Source organism: Miscanthus floridulus, chromosome 9 (genome assembly GCF_019320115.1).
Source record: "Miscanthus floridulus cultivar M001 chromosome 9, ASM1932011v1, whole genome shotgun sequence".
Classification (NCBI taxonomy): Eukaryota; Viridiplantae; Streptophyta; class Magnoliopsida; order Poales; family Poaceae; genus Miscanthus; species Miscanthus floridulus.
This window is the reverse complement of record NC_089588.1, coordinates 75,099,167-75,116,183: the sequence shown is the minus strand read 5'-3', so window position 1 is coordinate 75,116,183 and position 17,017 is coordinate 75,099,167. Positions and strand designations below refer to the sequence as shown.

At 48.0% G+C, this 17,017-nt stretch overlaps 1 pseudogene; it reads left to right on the top strand.

Annotated features, from left to right (window-relative positions):
• The first annotated feature begins 2,855 nt into the window (after positions 1 to 2,855).
• Positions 2,856 to 15,542, top strand: LOC136480094 (uncharacterized; annotated as a pseudogene).
• The last annotated feature ends 1,475 nt before the right edge of the window (positions 15,543 to 17,017 follow it).

Below are 17,017 nucleotides of genomic sequence, written 5' to 3'. Positions count from 1 at the left end.
ACCAACCGTATTAGGGTTGGGCTGCCCCGATCAGGGAGCATAGATAAGGGCTTAATAAGCCGTTAAGCCCATTGGTGGAGATCAACTAAAAGTGTCAGGCAAGGTCTTCTAGGACTGAACTTCATCAGAGTCGGCCTTTAGGATGCAAGCAGACACAGCCGAATGCTGTATCTGAACGAAACCCGTGGCGATCCCTTCAACCACGTTCTTTTGTCAGGTGTGGTGCAACCGGGCTTCCAGGAGGAGGGATGATTGCCAGCGGAGTCGGATTCAGAACTTTTGTGGCCTTTGAACCCGCCGAGGGAGACTTGAAACCCTGCAGCTTTATAGCATTCCTCTTGCTGCGGCGAAGGGATCTGTCATCCAGTTGCTCCTTCGGTTTGGTGGCCCTCTTGCTCGGAGTCAAGTCTGCAGCACTGATTTCAACCTGGTCCTCATCATCCTCCGAAAAAGCAAAGACCAGATTCTCATCAGTTTCCCTGATCTGTGGAGGAAGGAGACAAGCCAAACGGGCTAACATCAGACTGTCACAAAAAAAGGATGGAATCAAAGTGTTATAATCAAAATCAAGTAGGGACAGGAAAATGAAAGAGCTTGAGATGATAGGTTTGGAAATGAAATTTTGTACCTTGCCCAGTTCTGGGAAGACAGAGGCTGGCTTGACAGAGGCTGGCTTGGGAGCAGGACCAAACAGATTCTTCACAACAACAGAGTCTTTCACAATAACAGAGCAAACTTTCTGCTTCTTTGCCTGAGGAGAAGCACTAGACTTCGCAGCTTGGTTTTGGTCATCTGCCAGTGTCACCTCTGGGTTGGGGATCACAGTGCTAGAGAGGGGCTCCTTTGTAACAGTTGCTGTGGCACTAACCCGAACCTGAACTTCCTGTCGAACAAGGTTTTCACCTGCAGTACCATCAACAACAGCAGCTTCTTCATTCTCAGCCGCTACACCAACGGCATCGACTACCATGTTGGATCCATGAGTCTGGGAATCAGCTGGGGTTGCATCTGACCGCGCTGGTGGTACTGGTCCTGTCCAACGGGGGAACTCTGGCGGATAAGGATGCAGCAGACCAGCGGTGACATATGCTTCTCCTTCCTGTAGTTCTTGGACGCCTGTCTTCTTCAGAACGTAGGGAGCGCCCCCTCTTAGGGACACCAGCATTTACTTTAACAGAGTCAGGAATCATGGCTTCATTATTCAGATAAACCTTAGTAATGACCCTGGACAGGGTGCAGGACGGATGCCAATGAACGAGAATCCCAAAACCAGACACAGCTTTGGCTATAGTCCCCATATTGCGAAGATCTTCAGGGAAACCCAACAGCATGACCTAGGCCTCGCGATCAAGATCAAAAGTTCTAGCATTGTCCCCTTCATCATGCTTAATCACAGTCATACAATAGCTACCAAAAGAAAAGACAGGACCCAAGAATTTCTCCCTCTCAAGAGGACTATTGAATCTGATGTAGGCCTCACCAGGGGCGCATGGTTGGATGTCCACAACACGCACCTGGTGAACATCACGGAAGAACGAGCGAAGAGAAGTGGCGAGGGGCCCGAAATCGTCCTTGTGCACGGGGGACTCCAACTTCACGATCGCCGAGTCTTCATTGACCAGTGTGTAGCAGCCCGTCACAAAGACTTCCTGCCTAAGAGGAGGACGGGGAGGGGGATCCTCCAGAGAAAAGCCCGCCGGGACATGGGGGCGCGGGTCGGCAGCGAAGTTGGCCATCGTAGCTAACGAGGTGAGAGCTTGAACTGTAGATTGGTGCGGGAGTGAAGAGGAGGAAGAAGGAGGCGTGTCCAGGTTAAGGCCGCAGCGGCCGGCTCTTCGCCTTCCTTCCTTTGAATGGGCCGATAACCACGGCGGTGACGGGCCTTTGAAAGGCAAGTGCGGGATATACGTCCATAATTAAAACAGATATTGCACCTTACAGAATTGCCACAATCCTTCCTTAAGTGACGAAGGGCCAAGCACCTAGTGCAACCCAACTGAGGTCCAAAAAACAGGGGAGGGTCCGGAGCTGGGCCAGAAGCCCCGCGAGGAGGGGGCACTGAGCTAGAAACACCTGGGAGAGGACATGGACCCCGTGAAGTAGCAGACTTTGAATTCAAAATGGGGATTGAATTAGCCCCGGTAAGAGGCGGGGATCTCGCCGAAGGCATAGACTGAGAAATCGCCTTAGGCACCGTCTTGCCGTTAGAGTGTTTCTGAACACAAAAATGCTTTTCGCGAAGAACACGGATGAAATCTTTATCCAAATGATAGTTATTAGCATAATGATCAGGATAGGAAAGACGGTGAAAAATCGGTGTAGCCGAGATAAGGGGCTTTGGAGCAGACTTAACCACTTCAGCAAAGAATTTTCTGGTTCTGCTCACATAAGTCCATTCAGCTGCTTGTTCTTCTTTCCAGCGATTAAAATCGAGAACCCAATTAGAACCCCCATTGCTCCAAAGGAAGAAATAGACCGCAAAGGATTTGCACAGAAAGGATTTGAGACGATAAATCCAAAAACCAACAGCTTTGCAAGATAAAGAGAAGCGAAACATCCAGCCAGATAAGTGGATAACTTGAAAATCTTTGGCTGAGCCACCAAGGCAAGATTGCAGGATGAGACTCACAGAGTCAACATTGAGACGAACAGCAGAGCGATCGAAACTTGCAACCATAATAAAGGGAGGGGAGAGCGATGGAGCAGAGGGGCTGACCGAGCAACCAAAACGAGCAGACATAGATTTCTCCAGGGCGACACCTGGAGCGAAGTCCAGATCTGAGAGGCCACCCATGGGTTGCGATCAGAAGAAGGCGCCGAAGACAGGGAGGACACCGGAGCCGAGGACGAGAACCATGGCCAAGGGCAGGACCTTCAACATCACACGGGGTCAGGGAGCGGCGGAAAGGCGGTCACCTATGCCAGAGAGGCACCCGGCGGGGGAAACTGGTGGCCTGCGGTGGCCAGGGAGGCCGCCGGCGGGTGGGAGGGTGGAGCAGCTGGTGGCATGGAGGCCGCCGACGAAGGAGGGGAGAGGTTGCAAGTTCCATCCGGCCTATAGCGTTAACAGATCTAGGTCTTAGGAACAGTCGTACCTCCTTCTACCTTTGTCGATCAGGCAAAAACCCTGGCACCATTACCCCGCCTTGGCTATAATCTGAGGAGCCAAGGTTCTCCTACCTTGGGTGCGAACGTCCTTGACACAATGAAACACAGTTCTCTGCATCATACAGGAAAAAGTCCAAAAACAGAAGGTAAAGTGTTTTCGATTTTTGTAGCCTATAGCAATGATTTTGTATGTATAAGTATATAAGACCCTGTTGTATGAGCTGGCACCCCACATGAACCAGTACTTGAGGACAATAAACAATAACACTATAGGCCAGATGATGCAGTTGAGTCTGAATATGAAACAAAACATAGTGTCGCATTCCCTCTACTATAGGCACCCGAGTAAGCTCCCAAATTGGGTACTAATGTATGATATCAACATAATGTATGATATCAACATACCTGTACTTCATCATTCTTCATGAACCAAGTAATAGAAGAGTAGAGTAAACAGGAACCAAAGTGACATTGATCGAATTTATGTGTGCATCTTCTTAATGCATTGATATGCAGCTCTCATGAGTATTGGAGAAAAAAAAAGTTTATATGAGCAGATGGGTTATAGTAGAATTTTATTATTTAGTTTGTGCTACTCTTGTTGCATTATCGCTACGATGTATGCACATAACTGGTAATGATACTGTGTACGCCCTCTGTCCTCCAATATAAGGGATCCCGAGTTTAAAATTTGTACCAAAATACAAAATGTTCTGGGTCCTCAACCCCCTTTCTCCTCTGTCCTTTTTTATAGGAAATATTGAGATTCTTTTTAAACTTGGCATCATCCAAAACAACCAGCTAGTAATTAAGGAAAATTTGAACTACTCCATCCTAATTTGTAAGGGGTAAAGTGGTCTTTTGCTAGGCTCCTTATTTTGTCTCAAAATTGCTTGGATACTATGTATTTGAGGACGGAGGTAGTATTTGGCTACGATAACACATACCTTTTTCCATTTCCTAAAGTTCATGCATCAGTTCACTCACTATAAAATGTATGCTCAAATGATGTTCCCTTTAGCTAACAATTTCAGCTATGGGGTTTCTTTGATAATTGTAGTTGAGCTGCCCTTGTCATTTTTCTACAGATTTTTTTGATGTGTGCGTTCAGTATTGCTTCATGTATTTTGATCCCTGATAACTTTGGAAAACTACAATCCTGTTCTGTTCCTGTTCTTCAATGAAAAACAATACTCCTGGAAAAGAAACACTATAATTGTCTGTCGACTTGTGAAACCTACAAAAGCTAATCCTTCCTCTTTTTTTAGAAAGGGTGACAAGATCATTACCCCATAATTTACTAGACAGAAAGGAATTATCCCATTATTTTGGAAAATAGGGACAAAGTCTGAACAACTACAGAGTTCCAATACAGAAGCCACCCGACCTTTTTTCTGAAACGACGCAGGAGAACTACATGTCATTTCATTAAGAAGAGAAAATAACAAAGGAGAGGCGGAACCTACTCCCCGAAGAAACCTAGTACAATACTTTTTGATAGACCTGTAGGACGTCTAGGTCTAGATTAGTGGGGAAATTCTTAACTTAGATAAGCAGACTTGGTGATGTACCTCGTCGAGTGCAGTCGCGGCCATGGCGCCACCAACAAGGTGGCCATGACATGTCAGTGTTGGGAAGCCGTGCAGGCGCCCGCTAGGTCGTCGACGGCAGCAATAGCGTAGGTGCAGACCAGTGGTGACGGTGAAGGTGGTGTGGACTTCTCGTCGCTTACAGCGCGCTCTTCTAGATCGGACTAGGACTAGGAACCTCAGTGGGACGCTGGTGGCTACGGTGAACCTCGTACTTTGCGCCCCGGCCCCCACCTTCCTCTTTATAGCGCTGCGTGATCGGGGCCCATCAGCCAGGAGAACGGCTGGGCGCCCCCGATCGGGGCGCGGATCAAGGGCCCAATTGGCCGTTGGGTCAACTAGTGGAGATCAATCTAACACTTTTAGCGCCACACACTAAAAAACACAGCCAACCTCAGCCCACCAGGTGCCTAGACAGCCATAGGCAGCAACCTACAAAGAAGCTGTTGCAGTGACATAGCACCAGCCCCACGCCATAAAATACATACCTCAGAAACTATAGCAAAACTTTTTGGACACTAGACTAACACCCACAAAGACACAGACCAACTGTGATTGGTGTTACCATTTTTTGTGATCAGTCTACCTCATTGGTTCAGGTTTCCATTTGTTAGTGCATAAATCTTAATATTATTTCCCATATTAATATCTCCTTTCTAAAAAAACTAGAGTGCCAAAGACAATGAGTACCCGTCTGGAGTAGCACCTTCTTTGGAGTTTCTAATTACATCAAAGGATATTACTGGATCTGGTGCATCCTTGACTTTGCTGATTTTCAACAATGAGAGGGGATTCTCATCGACCAATATAGATTCCATTTGTCGTGTCGGGAAATCAACAAAGAAGGGAAACAGACACCATGGTTACATCGGAGAGAAAGGTAAATATTTGCAGCTGAGTCAATCTTTTGTGTTTTGTTTTTCACCAATTAGAAACACTTGAACTTTTTTTGAAGGAAAAATTTGTTGGAATTGTCAAAGATTGTGATAGCTGATATAGATGAAATTATATTGTTAAATGGCAGGAACTATGTTCATCGTTGATACTTAGAGCGTTCTGTTTTCTCTATTCACCAACACAAATCGTTTTGCTTTTCATGGAAGCAAAATTAGTTAGAACTGTTTTGTGGAACTGAAGCAATATAATAGCAAATAAATGCCAAATAGTACTTTAATTCCCAATTACTGGAACTATGTCTAATGCTTGATGCATTGATATGACACTGACTAAGTATGACAACTACTTAAAATTGTCACTTTTGGAATTTATGCATTTCCTATAAGTTTATTGGGTGCCAGTGACGTTGGGAGAGAGACCTCCTTAATTGTGGTACTGGAGCTCACACATATGTATCCCATTTATCTGGGTCAAGTTCTTTTTAATACATGTATTAGTATGGATAATAATGGAAAACATTGAGCATGACCTTCAAATGTTTTGTTTTTTGATGAACTAGTTTAACTCTGCCTGTGAGCTATTCCTTAGATGTGCTAGTTTTCTTCCATGTATATCAATTCAAATTCATATAAGTTGTCTGAATGTGTTTCGGCAGCCAAAATCTGTTATGCATTCTTGTCATTATTGCTTGACTGTATGCCGATCCGTTTCATTTCATTTCAAAGAGTTGCCTCAATACCAGTTCTAATATCTTGTGCCTTTAATTTAGGTATTGGGTTCAAGAGTGTTTTCTTGATATCAAGCCAGCCTCATATATTTAGTAATGGTTACCAGATCAAGTTCAATGAGAAACCATGTGCTGAATGCAATATATTGGGTACATTGTCCCTGAGTGGGTGGAATCTGGACCTACCCTTTCAGATATCAAAGCCATATATGGATGCTCCAAAATCCTACTTACAACCACAATCATCTTGCCATTGAAGAGCGAGAAGGTTGACGCAGTGAAGAAACAGCTGTCAAGCTTGCATCCTGAAATGCTACTGTTCCTATCAAAAATCAGAAAGCTTTCTGTCCAGGAGCATGACTCTGATCCAAAGAGTAGCACTGTTAGCGAGATCTCAATTTCCAGTGAAAAGAACTACCAAGCCAGAAAGAACATGCATGCTGAGTCTTATACACTCCATTTATCAGCTGAAAAGAGTGGAAAAGGAGAAGAAGAATGTGGTTATTATATGTGGAGGCAGAAATTCCCAGTCAAGCCAGAGAACAGGGTTGATAAACGTGCTGAAATCGATGAATGGGTGATAACCCTGGCCTTTCCACATGGTCAGAGAACAGTCTGACTTCATCCTTGCATCATCAAGGGAGGCAATACTGTTCGACAGTCCATGGAACAAGGGAATTCTCAAGTGCGTTCCAAGTGCTTTCATGAATGCTCTTGTAACACTTGTGAAGTCCAGAGCTGATGCACCTGCATAATGTGTCTGCCATCAATGTTCAATTTCCTACCTGTCAATTCTTCATTGATTCCACTGCTTGAGCCAGTCAGGTCTGGCATAAAAAATAAGGTTCTCGCCGAGGATATAGTTCCATGTGAATCTTATGCTTCACAGAAGATATTCTGCAAGCCCAGTGAAGTTGCACGGCTTAAGCCAGCCATTTGGACTATCCTTGGCAAAGCACGGGAATCTGGTGCAGATTTGAAGAGTCTGTCAACTCATGGAACCTACATTCTTAGTTCCCATTTTGACAATAGTAGATACAACAGTGTGCTTGAGTTTCTTGGTATCAAAAGCGTGAGCACTGAATGGTACGCAAAATGCATTGAAGGGTCTAATCTTGTCAAGGAGGTACATGAGCAGCTTTACCTGGAAATCTTATATTTTGTCGCGTGTAATTGGGAAAACTGTTTTTCTGGTACAAACATGATGTCTGTTCCCCTACTGAAATATGTTGATCGGAATGGTGTTCTCTCTTTTTGGAGCATATCCAGAGCTAGTCAACAGAATGATAGGTTATGCACTGCATCTAATATGAACTGTACATCATGGCTAATCAGCTGGAACAGAGAGTTTTCATCTTCTAATCGGTTCTTTCTCCATCCCAGCACACAGGCTGCTCTGGATAGTTTCTCAGAGAAGATGACAGTGGAAAGCTGGCTTCGGAACCATGCAAGAATGGAGGTTGTCTCTGTCTACAGTTATGGATTGACTGTTGCTGCGTCCTTGAGTATTGATCGAAGGCCTGTCATTGCTTTTGCACACTTTCTGTACCACTCATTTAAGATGAATTATATAGAGAAGTACTGGTTATCAGAACTCTGCCATGTCATGCCGGTAATTGACAGCGGTGGCCATGTTGTCAAGGAAAGAAAAAGCATAATAGTTCCAGCCAATGGGAGCAAATGGGTTGGTTTGTTGGGTGCAAACCCATGGAGGGATAAAGGCTACATTGAATTGTCAGCAGATTACAAGTCAGTAGGCCATTTTGCTGGGAACTACACATCTAAGGATCAGCTGTTGGAATTTCTCAAGATGCATCTGCATGCCTCAGATGTGCCATTCATACACCCACCAAATGCGAGGTTCCATACTGTCTCATCGCCTCTCACAGTGGACAATGCATTCTTGCTACTGGAATGGATACGGAATATCAAGTCAAATGGTGTAATTTTACCAGATCGATTCCTGGCTTCTGTAAAAGAAGGGAGTTGGCTAAAGACATCGGTTGGGTACAAGCCACCAAATGAATCATTTCTGTCCAGTGCTAACTGGGGTGTTAGACTAATGTAATTAGGCCCATGTTTGGGGATTGTAAATACGCCAACTGTGGTGGGCTTCCAAGCCACCCAAGTGCGTATATATATGTAATCATGTACACACACATTAATATATCAATATTCCCGAACTTGCATGGTATCACGCGGTTACGATCCGCTTCCGCAAACCCTAGCGCGCCGCCGGTCCTCCCTCGCCGTTCCCGTCGCTGATCTCCTCGCCTGGAACGCCGCCGAGCCGATCGCCGCGCCTGACCGCCCGTCCTGCCCTGCAGCACGGCCGCTGGTCCCTCGCCTGATCGCCCGCCCTGCCACGCAGCGTGGTCGCCGATCCTACACTGATCGCCCGCCCTGCCCGCCAGCGCGGTCGCCGATCCATCATCGTCCCGTCGCCCCTCCTCTGTCGGGCGCCGCCGCCGGCCCTACCTCGCCATGGCGGATGACGACGCCACGGACGACGCTCGCCTGGAGGCCGAGGAGGCTGCCCGCGCTGAGAAAGCGCGCCGTGACGAGGAACTCCGCCTCCGCAATGAGGCCCTCGCCGAGTACGAGTCTGCCCACGAAGCTCTCTGGGCGCAGGCCACCGCCGTTGTCAACGTCAAGGCTCTCATCCCCATCGTCCTCGACAAGGCGACGAACACCTACACCAAGTGGCGTGGGATGTTCCTCACCGTGCTCGGGAAGTACGCCCTCACCCGCCATGTCCTCGAGGACGAGGCGTTCCCCGAGCGGCCGGTGTGGGTTCAAGTGGACTGCGTCGTCTTGACGTGGATCTACAGCACCACCTCCAGCGATCTGCAGCAGGCCCTCATGATCCGTCAACGTCCAGCACGCGAGGCATGGTGCTACCTTGAGGAGGAATTTCTAGGGCAAAAGGAATCACGTGCCCTTCTCCTGGAAACGCAGTTTCGCAATCTTCGCCAAGACTCCATGTCGATCACCGATTACTGCCGCAAGTTGGAGACTATGGCTGCCTCCCTTGCCGAGTTCGGCGATCCCATCGGCGATCGGCAGATGGTGCTCACCCTCCTCCGCGGCCTCAGTGGCAAATACCGCCACATGGTGTCCATTTTGAAGATGCATCGTCCGTTCCCGACGTTCGCCGAGGCCCGCACCCATCTCCTGCTCGAAGAGATCGACGTCGACGCTCGGCCACCGTCACCGCCTGCGGCCCTCATCGCCACACCGCCTGCACCTCTGTTTGCGCCTCGCCAGCCTGCTGCCCCGGCCCAGAACGGCCAATCTGGTGGGCAGCGGAATGGCCGGCGGCGCGGCAAAGGTGGCCGTGGCCAACAGGGTGGCCAACAGGGCGGCAAGCAGCCAGGATACACCGGCTACGGTGCACCGTCTGCCGGCTACCCCGGTGCCCAGCCGACGCCGCCCCCTGGGCAGTGCCCTCCTGGGCAGTACCCGTCCTTTGCCCATCCTTGGGCCGGGACACTCCAGATGTGGCCATATGGTCGCCCGCCGCCACCACTGACTCCACCTGCCTTCGTTGCCGCCCCTCAGTACGGCACACAGCTTGGTGGCGCCCCTGGGAGCAGCGTCTACGGCCCCAGCTACCCGTACGTCTACGGCGGTGGTGCTCCTTCAACACCAACGTTCCAGGGGCCCTCACATCAGATGCCATCGGCACCCTGGAACCCTGTACATGGTGGTGCGTGGAACCAGGACTCTCTGGCGCAGTCCTTCAACACCATGACCCTGCACCCCCCAGCGCCATCGGAGTGGTACGCTGACTCGGGTGCCGGTTCACACATGACTGCAGACGGTGGTAATCTCTCTCTCTCTTCCTCGCCCAACCCCTCCACTCCTTCATCTATCATTGTGGGCAATGGTTCTTTACTTCCTGTCACTGCCATCGGATCACATACTTTTCATTTTCCTCACCGTAATCTAGTTCTTAACAATGTTTTAGTTTCCCCACACATTATTAAGAACTTGATTTCCATCCGTCGTTTTACCACCGACAATAATTGTTCCATCGAATTTGATCCGTTTGGTCTTTCTGTGAAGGATTTGCAAACCAGGAACGTGATCGCCAGGTGCAATAGTTCTGGCGACCTCTACCCGTTCTTCCCACCAGCCACCACCACCTCTGCATTCCTCGCTGCACCCACCTCGCTATGGCACCGTCGTCTCGGGCATCTTGGGCGCGACGCTCTGTCCAAGCTTATTAGCTCCAGTGTTATCTCTTGTAATAAAGATGATAGTCATCATTTATGTCATGCTTGTCAGCTCGGTCGTCACACTAGACTTCCTTTTAGTTTATCCAACTCTCGAGCTAGCAATAATTTTGATTTGATACACTGTGATCTTTGGACCTCTCCAATTGTTAGTGTGTCCGGCTATAAATACTATCTTATTATTTTAGATGATTGCTCACACTACCTTTGGACCTTTCCGCTCCGCCTAAAGTCCGACACTTTTTCCACTCTCTCCAATTTTTTTGCCTACGCCCACACACAGTTTGGCATCACCATAAAGAACGTCCAGTGCGATAATGGCCGTGAATTCGACAATTCTCAGGCCCGCACGTTTTTTCTTTCCCGTGGTGTTGCCCTTCGCATGTCGTGTCCCTATACATCCCAGCAAAATGGCAAAGCTGAACGCTCCATTCGCACTATCAATGACATTTTGCGCTCTCTTTTATTTCAGGCGAGTCTTCCTCCGGTCTACTGGGTTGAGGCACTTCACACCGCCACATACCTCGTCAACCGGCTTCCTACCAAAACCCTCGCCCATTCCACTCCTTATTTTTATCTTTTTTCCACCCAGCCATCCTATGAACACCTGAAAGTGTTTGGGTGTGCTTGCTACCCCAATATGTCATCCACCGCCCCCCACAAACTTGCACCTCGTTCATCCCTATGCGTTTTTCTTGGCTACTCCTCGGAACACAAAGGCTATCGGTGTCTCGAGCTTGAGTCGAATCGCATCATCACCTCCAGACATGTCGTTTTTGATGAATGCTTCTTCCCTTTTGCCGACATGTCTACCACGCCCATGGCATCCTCCGCCTTGGACTTTCTTACTGACGAGCAAGATCTCACCGCTCCAGTTCCTGGAGCTCGCTCTGTGCTTGCAGGTACACCAGCTGTCACGCCGCTTGATGCACCGTCGCCTGGAGTCGGGTCGCCTGGCCACCACGGCCCAGGCTTGACCGGTCCCTCTCCAGCCTCAACGAGCGCTGCTGCCCCCGTACATCGCCTACGGGTTGCTGCCGGCAGCGCTCCATCGACCTTGCGTGACGCCTCGCCCCAGCAAGCCGGTTCCGCTGCCCCTGCACCACATGTGCAGACTGCTGCCAGCGGGACCTCGGCTGCCCCTGCACGCAGTCAGGTGCCCTCCACTGGTCGCACCCTGGCGACGCGACCGATCTCCATCACCCCCACCGACAATGCGCACTCCATGCGCACACGCAGCAAGGCCGGCATCTCACAGCCTGTGGATCGTCTCAACCTCCACGCTGTGCCCATGTCGCCGTTGCCGTCCTCTGTTCGTGGGGCTCTGTCAGATCCCAATTGGCGTTCTGCTATGCAAGCTGAATATGATGCCTTGATTGCCAATGCAACATGGAATCTGGTACCCCGGCCTCCTGGGATTAATCTTGTCACTGGCAAATGGATTTTTCGCCACAAGCTACTTGCAGATGGTTCCTTGGATCGCTACAAAGCTCGCTGGGTTCTTCGGGGATTCACACAGCGACCAGGTATTGACTATGATGAGACTTTCAGCCCAGTGGTCAAGCCTGCGACTGTCCGAGTGGTTCTCTCTTTGGCTCTCTCTCAGGACTGGCCTATTCATCAGCTGGATGTGAAAAATGCTTTTCTGCATGGGACTCTTACTGAGACAGTATACTGTGTTCAACCCGCCGGTTTTGTGGACTCCTCCCGTCCCGATTACGTCTGTCGGCTCAACAAGTCACTCTATGGTTTGAAGCAGGCTCCACGTGCTTGGCACCATCGGTTCGCCTCTCATCTCCTCTCGCTTGGATTTGTTGAAGCAAAGTCAGATACATCCCTATTTATATATCGCCGTGGGTCAGAGACCGCTCTACTGTTGCTATATGTCGATGACATCGTCCTCACTGCTTCCTCTGCTAGACTTTTGCAGCATATTATTGGGGCTCTCCAGCATGAGTTTGCTATGACTGACATGGGTCCTCTTCACCATTTTCTGGGCATTTCAGTGACGCGTTCTGCTGGTGGTTTATTCCTCTCTCAGCGACAGTATTCTCAGGACATTTTGGAGCGAGCCGGGATGAGTGAGTGCAAGCCTTGTAGCACTCCTGTTGATGTTCACTCCAAATTATCCGCAGAAGGTCCTCCTGTTGCTGACTCCACCCAGTACCGCAGTCTCGCAGGTGCTCTGCAGTATTTGACGTTTACCCGTCCAGATATTGCTTTCGCAGTTCAGCAAGTATGTCTCTACATGCATGATCCCAGGGAGCCCCACCTTGCAGCTATCAAGCGGATTCTACGGTACTTACGAGGCACTCTATCACTTGGCCTGATCATGCACCGATCATCACCTACAGAGATCGTCGTTTACACAGATGCTGATTGGGCTGGATGCCCGGACACTCGCCGTTCTACTTCTGGTTATGCAGTGTTCCTAGGTGACAATTTGGTGTCATGGTCGTCCAAACGTCAGCATACAGTCTCGCGATCCAGCGCTGAGGCTGAGTATCGGGCTGTGCAAAGTGGAACTTCATTCATCGATATACCAATGATTGATCAACAATTCTATCGAAACAAGCTGCATGTGTACAAACAGGAACTCAAGGCAATTGGGGTGAGATTTGAATTTCAGGAGGCATGATCTTACATTGGAAGCCATCTCATGTCTATGGCTGCAAGCAACATGTTAACCAGAGACTGTGTGTACTCCTTGCTTCGGCTCATTCGGTTCCTACGAGAGAAGGTTCTATCTCCAAGTCAATTGATTGACAGTGTCAAAGGTGGAGGTTGGATGAAGAGTACTCTTGGCTATAGGCGTCCTTCTGATTGTATCACCAAAGATTCAGAATGGGCAGTGGCATCTTGTATTAGTGACCAACCATTCCTTGATGTCGAGTTCTACGGCGAGGGCATCCTTTCATATAAACCAGAGCTGGAGTTCCTTTCATATAAACCGTATATTTTGTGCTCCAAATGTCTATTTTCTTGTGGATTCTGAATGGGAGTGCTTTGTGAAGATCTTCAAAGGAGTTCCAATAATTGATTTAGGATTTTATGGGAGTGTGATCAGTTCATACAAAGAAGAGTTGAAGAAGGCCGGTTTGATCACACGATTTGAGGAGGCATCGAAGGCTATAGCCAATGTTTTCAAGCGCATGGTATCTGAGTCATCACTTACGAAGGCTAATGTCTTAGCTCTACTACTAGCTTACCGGCAGCTGAGAACACACAGCCCACTTCCTGTTGAGCTTTTCAACTGCATGCGCACAGAGAAGTGGATACACACATCACTAGGGTTCCAATCTCCCTCAAATACAATCCTATTTGATAATGCATGGCAATATCTATCTCCCATAGCAATATTACCGTTCATGGATGATGGTGACACTTGTCATGGTTTGGGGAAGGAAATATACGGTTATAAAGATGAGCTTAGGGAGTTGGGTGTTACTATTGAAGTGAAATTTGGTGCCAGATTTGTCCTTGTTGCTGGCCTCAGCATTCCTGATGATCCTTCCATTATGTCCAAAGCTACCATTTTGTCGTTTCTGGAGTGTATCAAGAACTACTTTGACTCTGCAACTGAACCTCCAAAGGGCTTTAAAGACAAGATTTCCAAGAAGTGGTTGAAGACATCCTTGGGCTACCAATGTCCTGATGAATGTATTCTCTTTGATGCAAAACAATGTTTTCTACACATGGAAGATGTCCCTTTCATCGATGAAGCATTCTATGGTTCAGAGATAGCTTCATTCAAACATCCCCTTGCGATGATTGGAGTGTCTGTGGATTTTTATTGTGCACAAGATCTTATTGCCCGGTATTTGAGGAACAAAACAGATACAGATACTATTTCCCGGATCTACATGTATCTGAAGAAATGTGACTGGAAGCCTGATAACAACAACAGAAATTGGATTTGGATACCAAATGAAACAGAGGGTGGAGACTGGGTGAGCTCAAGAAGTTGTGTTCTGTATGATAAGAACAATCTATTTGGCCTGCAGCTGCATGTTCTGGACAAATATTATGACAGAAAGCTGCTTGACTTCTTTTCACTTGCTTTCAGTGCGAGGCATGGACCTTGTTCTGAAGACTACTGCAAACTATGGGCCACATGGGAGAGTTCGGTCCACGAGCTAGCCATATCTGATTGCCTCGCTTTCTGGAAATTCATTGCAACGAACTGGACCAAGAAAACAGAGGAAATTCTTTCTGGTTGTGTCAAGGTTCCAGTATGTACTGATGGCAACATTATTTTTATCAAACAAGGAGAACGTGTTCATACCTGATGATCTACTGCTGGCAGATTTGCTCAGCAAGCATCCTCAGCAATCACTATTCATCTGGTATCCTTCTTCTGCTCTACCTTCCATGTCTCGAGCAAGGTTCAACCGCATATATGGTAGTATCGGTGTCAAGACAATCTCAAAAGCAGTCACCAAGAATGATTCCTTCACTTCAGCTAATAGCCGTTTCAAAACAGTGGTTCTGAGTAAGGTGATCAAGGTTGGGTTGCTCCAAATAGTCCTCGCATTCCTTTCGAATCCTGCTTTTGACATTCCTGCTGAAGATAGGCACAAGATGGTTTCTTGCCTCCTGAATGTGACTATCGAAGAGACCGATGAACCGATCACAATGGCATACAGTGCGAGTTTGTCCTCTGGAGAGGTGGTGGAGGTGAAGGCCAGACGAATGCTTCGGTGGGAAAGGGAGAATTCAAAGCTGTACATGCAGAGAACTGATGGCGTATCCAGATACGAAGACAAGATTGAATTTGCGACCTACTTTGTACATGAGATATCTCATGGGTTGCTGTTTCAGATGCCAGATCAGATATCTTTGCTCGCTGAACTCATAAAAATTGGCAGCTTACTGGACTTCGAGCCTGCCGCTGTTGCGTTCTTGCTGAAGTCGAAAAACCTGCAGCTGTTCCCTGAAGATGAAGATTTCCTGTTTCGTTCAAAAAAGATGAAGATTTCCTGAACTCATCACCGCTAGGTACACGTCCTGAAATCTACATTAGCATCTTGTGCTTCTGATTTTTCTCAAAAGTACATCATTACATAATCTACCGATGGTCTGAGGCTAATTTCAATGCACAGGTGGCAGCAAAAAACCAGTGAACAACTAGCAGCCTGCAGATTTTATTCTTTTGTACTTGTTCAAGGTTAGTAAATTACTGTCTTCTCGTTCAAAAAAAGTAAATTACTGTCTTCAATACTTTACTGCCCATTTGCATCCATGTACTGTTTCAAGGCTGCACCAGTTTTTCTTGATGCAACGAAGTCTTACGTAAGTTATCTTGTGCGCAGATTGCTGATGGCCTGCAATCCCTAGAAAAGAGTGTTGTGCTTGTGCCTGGAGGCTCCTGAATATCACCAACGTTGGTGTCTTCTATGATGCATATGTATCATCGTCAGTCTGCTATCTCCCTATTACAGTTATGGATTCAGTGCCTCCTGGTACAAAACATGTCAGTTGTTTCGGTAGTGTTAAATGACACCAAGTACTTGAATGAAGTGTTACTATTATTATCGTCAGTGCCTTGTGTATGCTCCGTTGATTTATGGTCCCGCTACCTGAGTTGTGTTTGTTTGAGATTTGTGGCAGTGACCGTGATCTGTCAATTGCACGGTTTTTGCTTGTACTGGAGGCCAAATAGAGTCGTTTCCGTTGGTGTATATGCTAGGCGTATCAGTTGCAGTCTTGCCGATGAAAGTTGTCATGCTTTTGTATCCAGGATAGCATACTGCTTGTTCTTTCACCTCTCCTGAAATGCACTACTAGATGTCAAACAAGTTTATTTGCCACTGCTCTAGAAGCATTAATCATCCTAAATTGGATGCTCTACTATTGCAACACATCGTCATTTTGTTTCTCGATTTTTGTTTTTTAGATAATGGCCGTGTTTAGTACTACTATGGCCGTGTATATGAATATCACCAGCATTCCTGCGACCGACATTTTGCATGTCAAGGAGCTGAACCACGTCGGCAAGCTCGACGATCGCAGCTCGCCGGGGGGCTTCATCCGCTACACAGAGGGGGCTAAGGCCTACAGTGTGCTTGACCCGGCGACACGGCGCGTGCGCGTGGCGCACGACATCGTGTTCGATGAAGGACGCGACTGGGCATGGGACAAGACAGTGGATGCCGGGTCGGCGACCGCGCTTCGCGACTTCACCGTCGAGTACGCGTGGGCTGGAGGTGCTGAGGAAGCACAAGGTGCATCTTCATCGACGTATGGGTCTTCATCATCAGCGTCGACCTTTTCACCAACTCCACCTCATTCACCATTACCAAATCCAAAGGAGCTTGGCAGCCCATTGACGGTGGTTGGCAGCCCATCGGCGGTGGTCGGCAGTCCATCGGTAGCAGCTCCAACCTCTCCAGCACCGCAGCCGACCTCTCCAACCTCTACATCATCGCAGCCGATCTCTCCAGCGTACCAGCCAACCT